The following is an 11,336-nucleotide window of genomic DNA, read 5'->3' as shown; positions in this document are numbered from 1 at the left end:
CTACTCACTGATTAAACTCTTTTGGAAACTCTTGTTCGATGTTTAAGGGACTAGTTATAGTTGTTTCTTTTGTTATTTCTAAAAAAAATTGGAAAATGGAAAATAAAAAAAAGAAATATAGTGTTTAGTTGTACATTTGGGGTGGAAAGAGCTACCACATATGATGTATGAAGCTACTCTCATAATTCAGATACTAGTTATGCCCTAATGAGAGAAAGAGCTATATCATGGGATGTGTGAATGCTACCACTCCGGTAGAAAGAGCTACCCCCTCGAAAGTCTGAAAGCCACCTTAGCGGCCGCTTCGGAAAGGGCTACCTTCGGGGATGTGTGAAACTACTACCATGTTCTTGTTTTGTTATTTTTGTAGATAAATAAGTCCCTTATACTTAGAATTTTGAGCAGTATACTTGGGTTGACTTGAGTGAGTTCACATACTTACACGATTTCGGCTTTGTTGTCCTTTTTTATTCAAGTTTTTAGATAGAGCATTGATTTTTCGTATTTAGTGTTGTAATTTCCCTTACTTGTAGAATGCTCTCTTTGTATGCTTTGGTGAACCTAAGGCCGAGCACTTCCAATATTTCCTTCATCCATGCATATAATGTTTTATTTTTTGCTTGAAGATATGCAAAAGCTTAAGTGTGGGGGAATTTGATAAGTGTGTGTGAGATAAGAATGCGAAGTGTTCTTTCCTTATGATGAGCATTACTTTTATCGGGATTTAATGCTAATATGTGTGTATTTATATTACTTTCATGCAGGTAGGGTTGTGAAGCTGGATATTAGAGAAAAGAGCCAATTTAGATCGTAAATGCACCATTTGGAGGAAATCTTGAGAAGGATCAAACGCGGAGACATTAGTCGGGCTCAAGATGGGAGAATGTGTGCCAACCTCCTTGTATTCAAGTGAGAACAACAATTTGGAGGGGGACAAGGGCAGTCAAATTCAAGCACTCCGGATTGTGCATTTATAAGAAGATCTCCAACAACTTGTCTGTTATTGAAGAAGCAAGCTCGATCTATGACGCTAAATGTGTGCCCATTTGCATTACTTCTATGAATGTGTGCATTCAGAAGTATTTCGGGGCTGGTACTATAGCAGGCACTATAGTAAATCACTGTAGTAGGTAATGTTCACTGAGCTAGCCATAATAAAATGAGAATCCACACGGGCGTGTGGAATTTTTACACGCACATGTGGAAAATCCACAGGGGCGCTCAGAGGGCCGTGTGGATGCCCAATTGCAGCCTATTAAAAAGCGATTTCAGACTCCGATTTCAGACATTCTTTTCTCCATCTTTTCCCATCTTGAGAGAGGGCTTCAGCTAGGGTTTTGAGAGTTATTGGCTAGGGGATTTTGGAGGGTCTATGGCTCGACATCACACTTCATTTGGAAGAAGGTTAGTGGGAGAGCTTTTCATCGGGCACTTATCTGGCAAGGTGTATCCTAGGTCGGACAAAGGGACCCTTGACGACGTGTTGAGGACTCTCCACAAGACCATCACCACGATTAGTGATAAGTGCCCGTGTGATAAGAATATGAAGTGTTCTTTCCTTATGATTTGTATTACTTTTATCAAATTTTAGCGCTAATACATGTGTATTTGTGTTCTTTTGTGCATGTAGGGTGTGAAGCAAAGTGTTGAGAATAGTAGCAAAAAGTGGATCGTTTACACATTATTTGTTGGAATCTTGGAAGGAACAAACGTGAGGACACAAGTGGGACTCCAAGATACATGAATGTGTGCCAACCTCCATGTATTCAAGTCAGTACAATGAATTGGAGGGGCACAAAGGCAGTCACATTTGCGTATCCCAACTTGTGCATTGATAACAATATCTCCGCCAATGAAGCTTTTGATTGATGAAGACATGCGATCTACCACTTAAACGTGTACTCGCTTTATGTTACTTCGATGAAAAGTGGATTCGGGATTGTTTTTGATGCGTGATCTGTAGTAGTTACTTTTTCACATGCCCCACAGTGAAAATTGATCCGCTTATTGCCTTTCTATATTCTCGAGTCGAAGCTCTCAATGAAAAAGTTGATAGAATTATTACTTCACAACAGAGCAATCCATGTTACAACACATATCATCCAACAGAAGTGGGCTACCCAAACTTATTATGGAATAATGTTGGACAACATTGGGAAGCACCTCAAGAAGAATGTCAAAAGGGTGAGATGCTTGGAGAGGATGCACTTCAGTTGCAAAAAGTTTTAGCAAATTTTGTTAAAGCAACCGATGTCAACGTCCAAAATATGAACACCACATTTAGATGTCATGAAGCTTCCTTTAAAATCTTTGAGCATTTATTAGGAGGGATACTTGACACACTCATTAAGGAACAACAAGTAGTTGAGTAAGCAATTCAAGTTCCATGCAAAAATGATGTGGTAGTGAACGACAATGAAGAAGTTTTGCAAATTGAGTACATTGGTGTAGAAAATGAAAAGAAAGAAGTTGAATACCATTTTGAGATTTTGGATTATGTCACTGAAGATTGTGCTTGTGAGCGAGAAAAATTTCAAGAGAATTTGCTAGTGTCATGTTCATTTCAAGCTAAAAATACACAAGAAGAAGTAAATCCTAAGGTAATAGAAAAAGCACCTTTCTTTGGGATCGATCAATTCATAGATTGTAAGAAAGAGATTTTGGGTTTGGAAGAAGACATGGGTAGGAGATTGAAGCCATCCAATGACCCACATGTGCTAAGCTTGGACAATTCCCAACCCAAATTGTTTCCTTGGAGGCCAAAGGTATGATGGTTGGATTCTCCAACAAAAATTACACCCTGCAAGTAGATTTTTGGTTTAAAGAAAGTAGCTATGCAATGTCTAGCTGGGAGGAACACACTCTTTTCAAGACTCCATAAGTTAAGGAAGAGATACGTCAAGCTTTAGTGATGTAAAACAAGTGCTTCTTGGGAGGGAACCCAAGTGTTTAATGTTTTCTAGTGTCTAGTTTAGTTTTTGTGTGAATAAGACTTTAAGTGTTGGTGGCTACCCCTCGCGAGCGACCTTTTGTCATTTCGCATCGCCCAGTGAATAATTACTGACAAGGGCGTGTGTTGTTCTACGTGAGACTTAGCACATTTTTCCCGAGAGCACACAGGGCATGGACTCGTTCACGTGGTGACCTGTGAACGGCACACGGACGTGGGTACTTCCACACGTGAGATACTACGCAAATGCACGGAGTTGTCGGGAGTAATAAAATCCCAGGTGAGTGGGGTATCGTATCCACAGGGAGTAGGGATTAAAAATACTTATATTGTCTCTTAGCTAAGTGAAAGATGAATAGTGATTTGTGTGTCAAGCAATGTGAAATAACAAAAGTAAAATCAACAAGAAAGAAAGCACGAATGAGGAGAAGGTAAGGCAATCAATAAAGATGGGGTACCCGGGTATTGATCTCCCTAGGACAATAGTTTCAAGTGCAAGAACTCTCTATTATGCTTCCTAACTAATGCAATGGTGAGTCGTGGAAATCCTTAACTACATGGCTCCAAATCTAAGGTCAACCATGCCTAATTCGACACATGTCCCGAAGGAGAAATAAAACAATCTCAACACCTCACACTCACATAGAATTACAATGAACTTTGGCAATTCCAAGTGATAAATCTCTTCCTAATCATGAGACCTCAACCCCTTTGTCTAGGAGTGGGGAGGTCCCTAGCCACAATTACTGCCCTAGATGCTAAAATCACCTCAACGCTTCATTCCGACTGCACACTCGAACTAAGCCCCATGGAGGGTCATCCCTCAGCCCATTCACTCTATTGTGGTCGCAAAGAACTCGAGGAACGGAGGTAGAATCCATCACACCGGAGGAAAGGGATGCTCGAGACCTTCGACTCACCCTCTCAACCCTCTCCAATCAAGCTTCGCCTAACTCTCGTGGTGTGTCACTCACTCACAAGGGTAACTCGGATGAACTCTCAACCCTAGTGCCACTCTAAGGAGTATTCAAGCAACAAACATTCAAGATTGGAACTCACAAAACATTAATTAATTGAAAGCATAATAAAGGGATTCAAAGAAACTAATACATCCTAGGGTTCACAAACACCCAAATACCGACTAGGGGTTTAGCTCTCCATGGAGTTTAATACAAAACGATAATGAAATCAAATGCAAAAAGTAAACAATCCATAGGAAAACACCCCGATAGTCATGATGATGGTCTTGTTCAGAGTCCTCTACTCGCTCGTAACGATCTTCTTCGTCTCAGATAAGATGACACGCCTGCAATCACTCGACGTAAGGCTCCTGCTACCAATCTTTTTCCTAATGAGATGACGATGTTGGAGCCGTGAGAACCTCCTCCAATCCTGCACAATACCTCTCAAAACCCTAGCCGCAGCCCTCTAGTTAGGAAAAGATGGAGAAAAAGCCCTTGAAATCGTGAAAGCCGAAATCGCTTTAAATAGGACTCGAATCGGATTCCACACACCCATGTGGATATTCCACACGCACTATGGGAATAATGCACAGCGTTGTTGAATTTACACACGCCCATGTGGCTCACTTTATCGCTTTCTGGTCAGGCTATCAACAAAACCTGCCACAATCCCTCAGACAAAGTATTCTGAGTCCATGCTTTCGCTGAGGTAATGTAACACGTCTGTGATCGCTTTGCTTCTTCAACAATGGGACTAAGTTAGTAGGATCTTATTCTATGTGCACAAGTTGGAATACTAAGCGTGATCGCCTTGAGCCACTCCAAATAGTTGTGCTAACCAAGTTCGAGGAGGTTGGCACACACTCTAGCATCTCGCATCCGACCTTATGCTCGCGATTTGAACCTTTGCAAGATCTCCTCCAATATTGGTCCATTACGCATCCACAATGGCTTTTTCCTTCCTAATCGTCCTTACAACTCAATCTGCATAAAAGAACATAGATACACACACATAATAGTGCTAAAACCCTACAAAAGTAATGTAAAATCATAAGGAAAGAACGCCACGCATTCTTATTGCACAAGCACTTATCAAAGTCCCCACATCTCTAAAACTTTTGCTTGTCCTCAAGCAAAAATTAAAAACATTGTATACATAGATGAAGGAAATATTTGGAAGTGCTTGACCTTAGGTTCACCAAAGCATGCAAAGAAAGCATTCTAATAGCAAGGGAAATTTCAACACTAAATACGAAAAATCAATGCTCTAGCTAAAAACTTGAATAAAAAAAGACAATAAAAACCCGAAAATTGTGTAGTGTGTGGACTCACTCAAGTTAACCCATGTATACTCCTCAAAGTTCTAGGTATAAGGGACTTATTTAACTACAAAAAGTACCAACAAATTCACAAAAGTAGTAGCTTCACGCATCTTCTAAGGTAGCCCTTTTCCCAAGCGGTTTCAAGGTGGCTTTCACACTTTTCGAGTTGGTAGCTCTTTCTAGACGGGGTGGATGCTTTCACACATCCCATGAGATAGCTCTTTCTCTCATTAGGGTATAACATAGTATCCGACTTATGAGAGTAGCTTCATACATCATGGGTGGTAGCTCTTTCCACCCAACAAGCATAACTAAACAATAAAATCATTTTGTTCCTTCTCCTGTTTGTTTTTACTGAAGTACACAAGAAACAAACTAAAACTAGTCCCTTTATCCTTAAACTTGAGTTTCCAAAAAGAGTTTAAAAGAGTGAGTAGTGCAACTAAGTATAAATCGGGACAAAATTCCTACAAATTCAAGCAAGAACTAGAGCATGAGAATATTCAATGTTAAAAAAATTCTCCTAAAAATAAAGAATACCATTATTACAACTAAGATCATTGGCTATGTGAGCATATGTATCAATCAAAAAAATTGTGTAAAAGATATGTGCACTAGGAACTCCCCCACATTTAAGTTGTACATTGTCCTCAATGTATATATGCAAAGCTCACTCAAAATATATATATATTAATAAAGTGCAAATGAGGGAGAAGCAATTAAAAACAATACTCCACGACTCCTAGTGTTGCATTTGATGGAGCTAAATCCTTGGGAGTGATGTTCCAACGGGTTCAGTGAAGCTCGCTGACTGGCCAAATACCGAAAGCACATTGGCCGTGCCCATGATAAAGTCTCAATTTCCAAGATGACAAGACCATCTACAGGCATATACAAAGGGGTTCAGTAGAGCTCAATAAAAGAAAAATAACTCAAGTATATAAAAGATAGAGCAAGTAATACAACTCGAGACATAACAAAAACTAAACTCGGAAGAAGTCCTTTATGAGGATAACATGTCCAAAAATAAAAGTTCAAATAAAGAAGATGAATCAAGTGTCGCAAGTGCTATGCTCGACTCCTCTCGCAGTGGTCTCGCTCTCTGGTGAGGGAGCATGTGGTAGATCTGTGGGTGTTGGAGCGGAGTGATGGTGGTGGTGGTGAAGGAGATGCTTTGGAGGAGCCGAGGGTGCCCTCTAGCTGCAGGAGGTCGAATGATGAGGCGGCGCCTCGCTCATAAAATCTGCTGCAGTGTGTCGAAATGTGCCATGAGCTCTGTGTATTGAGTAACCTGCACAGCTCTGATCTCTGCAATCTCTGAGCGGACCTCGGCGATCTCTATCCGTACCAACCCCACCGGCACTCGAGCCTCTCAAAGCGATCATGGGCTCGAGAAGGTGAAGACTATATGTCGGGTGGGTGCATCCTCTCGCCACGGAGGTACCCTCGATCTCCATCGGTGTTGGTCGAGGCTCGGGAGCTAAGCTAAGATGCCTCGGCCTCATCACCTTCATCCTCACTCGTCTCGAGGTGGTAGCACTAGTGCATAAACCCACGTCCGAATCCTACGGATCATGCCCATCAACCTCATACGTCTCCGTACTCAAAGGAGCAGGAGTACTAGTCCTCTCTAATCCGTAGAATTGCATCCAAGAGACCCATGCCCATGACTAGCCTTTGTAATGTAAGGGCCCAAGAAAATCACTCCCAATCTGGCGTAATGCCCCTGATGATGAATGTACTCAGCAAGGATGTGGCCCAGATGAATCGACCACGGCCATTCACCGACCTACTCATAATGGCGTGAAGATATCAGGTGTCGCGGTCGGGGAAAGGCACGTGGCCTTGGACACTCCCGGCTCGTACTGACCCTGACCACACAGTACTCGGTAGGCTCTCTGAGGGGTCAAAACTCCAGGATAATCATTAGGTAGTGAGCATACTCCTCAGTGTCCGTGAATACCTCCTTGTATAAACTGAGCATGATCGAGAACTGAGTAACGCTCATAGTATGGTGGCGTCCGAGTGCTCTGAACTGTATAGTGTCCAAGCTGTCGAAGCTCTCATACGATCTATCAAACTCGAATAAAAACAACACCTCCAGTGTGAGCTCTCGAATAGCTGGCTCTCTAATTGTCAATAACTGAATGCATCCCCCTACTGAGACGAGGCCCTTGACCTCGTTAGCAAATGTATCCCCCTGCTGTAACTCACGGAGTATACTGACATCCAAAAACTGAGTCTGCCCGAACCGAAGCCTCGATGAGGGCGCACAAAGCGAGCCCTCGATGCTCGGGAGTAGAGAAACTCACTACCCATCTGTATTGGAAGATGACTCGATCGACCTCTTATCAACTTAGCTTCTTAAATCGAGGGAGCCATAATCTACAAAATTGGAAAGAAAACCCATCAAACAAGTTGATTAAACAATGCTCGCAGAAATCCACATGGTTATGTGCATCCACAGGGCGTGAAAACCGCACGCGGCACGCCTAAAAACCCGAAAATACACAGTGAAATTACTTCTAACCTCGTTCTAAACATCAATAATCCTCTTAAATGCAGAAACGAAGCATGTATGGCAAGATTCAACAAATTAAATCATGAATTGATGAAGAAATAAAAAATGAGACTTTACCAATGAGTTGAGATGAGGAAATTAAGATTCGGCCGGAAAACCTCACAAAAATCCCACCAAATTGGCGCAATGAAGTTGTGAAAAGATATGAGAGTGTTATCAGACAAGTGGATGGTGTGTACAAGAAGAGAAACATATCTTCTTTAAAAAGAAGTCGCGCCCTTGGCATTCATCGACATCCGCACGGCGTGCGAAATTACCTTCGTCGTGCGCCCACGGGGAAGAGCCGCGAGGCGCGCATGCGACCACCCGTGCTCTCTCGGGATAGCGCCATCGCACTACGAAAAATACTCGCAGCGGGCATGTGGAAATTTCCCACGCCCGTCGCCCGACTCGTGGGAAACCACATGCCCCTGTCCTTCTCTGTCCAACCAAGAGAAATCTTTAAGTGTTCCGCACGCCCGTGTAGAGCTTTCGCACGCGCCGTGGACAATCACAGGCGCAACTCACAAGGGCATTCCATGCCCCTCGCTCTCGGGATGGAGAAGGGATCGTCTGCGAAATCCCGCCCGGGCGTGGTGGAAAAATACCCACGCGCGTGCATTGGTATAAGGTTGCACAGTGGCGTGTCCATGCACGTATGCTGCTCTGGAAAAATCGCCGGTCTTTGCAAAACTACGCACGGGCCGATGACGATAATCGCAGGGTCACTCACGGGGGTGAGTCCATGCCCCGTGCCTTCTACGGATGAGCATGCCATACAACCCCGTGCGTGCTGGAAATTCCACATGACCATGTGTTCTCTTTGGATATCTGAAAAACTACTTGCAGAAGCTCTGTAGAAATTTCACGAACATGTTCATACATTCAAAAGCTCCCGCCTATGCATGAAGCGAAAGTAGTGAAAAAACAAAAATAAATAAGCTCAAGCGACTAAATCTTCACTATATCCTCATGAAAATGCAAAATGACATAGAAATCCACCAAAATTAACACAGAACAACCAGCTCAAAATGAGGACACCAACACTTGCCAAGTTATTCAAGCAAAACTAAACTATAACTAATCAAAACAGTAAAACCTTGGGTTTGCCTCCCAAGAAATAGCTTGTTTTACGTCACTAAGCATGACGTACCTCGTCTTACCCTCATGGTTGTTCATAGATGAAAAGTTGCCCTTTACCAATGGCTTGAAAGCATGATGAGCAAAAGTCTCTTGAGAGTAGAGGGTGAATTGTCAAGCTTGGGACCACCTAGCAATGGTTCATCTAACTTATTCATCTTACGCACACCTCTAACAGTCACGGAGTGTTTCCGGTGCCATCTCCTCACCCTCTTCATCTCGCAAAGCACATTCTTCAAGATCCCCGGGGTAGACGATACCTCTTCAGTCGAACCAAGCATCATTACTTCTTCAATCTCCTCTTCTTGGTCGAATAAAACTTCATACGGGTCTGGATTAAACATTTCCGTTCGATCCGCCAATTGCAACATCATCCAAGTATGCCGAGGCTCTTTCAAGCCTAGTTTCTGAAAGAAGGTGTACGACATGACATTGATACTTGCCCCTGAATCTGCCAATGCCATTTTTTCACCTAAATTGCCAATGTGCACAGAATGATGAAGCTTCCCGGGTCTTTCTTCTTATTCGGCATGTTCTTTTGCAAGACCGCCAAGCAAGATACATCTAGAATCACAGAAGCATTCTCCTCTAACTTCCTCTTGTTGGTCAACAAATCTTTCAAGAACTTGGCATACTTAGGCATTTGAGACAATGCCTCAACAAAATGAATGTTGATATGGAGTTGTTTGAATAAACTCAGAAACTTCTTAAACTACTCATCCGCTTGGTCATTCTTCAACCTAGAGGGATAAGGAATTCTTGGCTTGAAAGGTGGAGGTGCCACCTCCTTTTCTTTGCTTGTTCCCTCTCCTACCTCTAAGACCTCGGGTGCATTTACATTGGGCTTCTCACTCGGAAGCTTACCTTCAACCTCATGACCACTTCTCAAAGTGATCGCCTTCACATGCTCTCAAGGTTTCGTCTGGATATTGCTTGGTAAGCTTCCTTGTTGTCTCTCCGCTAGAGATTTTGCAATTTGTCCCACTTGAATCTCAAGATTGTGCAAGAAAGCGGTGTGATTGTGAAGTATAGCCTCAACTGATTCAAACCTTGAATTTGAAGATTGCACAAATCTGGTTAAGGCTTTCTCTAAGTCGGTCATACGGGTCTCCAAGCCTGAAACTCGGTTCTTGATGTTTGGGGCTTATTATTGTTGGAAACCCGGTGGCCCCATAGCCTTCTGTTGACCTTGGTTGCTCCATGAAAAATTGGGATGATTCTTCCAACTCTGAATTGTAGGTGTTGTAATATGGATTCCCTTGGTTCCTCATTGCATTACCTACAAAAATCAACCTTCTCAAGCGAAGATACATCACCAATGGAGATCGGACAGTCGAGGAAGCATGCCCTCCACCACATCCGCTACAATTTGTCACGGCCGCCACTTTATTGAAAGTTAGAACATCTAACTTCTTACTTAATGATTCGACTTGAGCCGCTAATGAATTTCTCGCATCTATCTCATGGAGCCCACCACCTTTTTCTCTCTCTAACATTCCATCGCTAGCTATTTAAACCCATTTCTTCAATAAGTTGATGGGCCTCATCGGGGTCTTCTCTGCCTAAGGTACCTCCTCTGCCGCATCCAAGAGTTGCCTTGTACTCGGATTTAAACCATTGTAAAAAGGTTTGAACAATCATCCACTCAGAAATCCATGTTGTGGGCACTTGCAGGGAGCTCCTTTAACCTTTCCCATGTCTCAAATAGAGACTCCAGTCGACTATACAAAGGATGAGATCTCATTCCTAAGCTTTGCAGATTTTCTGGGAGGAAAATAACGGGCAAGAAAAGCTTCTACCATCTCCTCCCATGTGGTGATCGAGGCTCTAGGTAATGAGTGTAGCCATTGGTTTACTCTCCCCTTAAGGGAAAATGGGAAGGCTCTCAACTTGATGGCATCATCCGTTACTCCGTTTATCTTGAGCATATCACACACCTCGACAAAGTTCTCTATATGACTGTTTGGATCCTCATCGACTAAACCATTGAACTGTGCGGATTGCTACAACATGCGAATAAATGCCGGCTTTAGCTCGAAGTTTTGAGCTGTAATCGGGGGACGCATAATGCTCGATTGTGTCCCCAACACTGAAAGTCTGGCATAATCAGAGAGTGTCCTCTCATGCTCATTTTGTTCAGCCATATTATCGACCCTTAAACTTCCAAAATCAGACTAAATTAGACGTGTTCTTCCACGGTCCTTTCCCTTTTCTTCTAAGTGTTCTTTTAAGCTCGAGATCTCCTTCAATCAATATTGAGGGGTTCCCTCGGGTCATCAATTTGAAGCTGTATGAAGGAAAGAAAACAAATCAGAATGATGATACAAAAGAAGATGTGAAATAGATTGAATAGATGAATAGCTAAGAAAAATAAAAAGTGCAAAAGTATCTCTAAACACCTA

At 42.7% G+C, this 11,336-nt stretch overlaps 1 non-coding gene across 1 annotated transcript; it reads left to right on the top strand.

Moving 5' to 3' along the window:
- The first annotated feature begins 10,584 nt into the window (after positions 1–10,584).
- Positions 10,585–10,688, top strand: LOC120252029. Its single transcript, XR_005533582.1, has one exon. It is a non-coding gene; the product is annotated as a small nucleolar RNA R71 (small nucleolar RNA).
- The last annotated feature ends 648 nt before the right edge of the window (positions 10,689–11,336 follow it).

This window comes from Dioscorea cayenensis, chromosome 20 (assembly GCF_009730915.1).
Source record: "Dioscorea cayenensis subsp. rotundata cultivar TDr96_F1 chromosome 20, TDr96_F1_v2_PseudoChromosome.rev07_lg8_w22 25.fasta, whole genome shotgun sequence".
In the NCBI taxonomy this organism is placed as follows: domain Eukaryota; kingdom Viridiplantae; phylum Streptophyta; class Magnoliopsida; order Dioscoreales; family Dioscoreaceae; genus Dioscorea; species Dioscorea cayenensis.
Note: the sequence above shows the minus strand (reverse complement) of the source record. Positions and strands in the feature narration are given on the sequence as shown.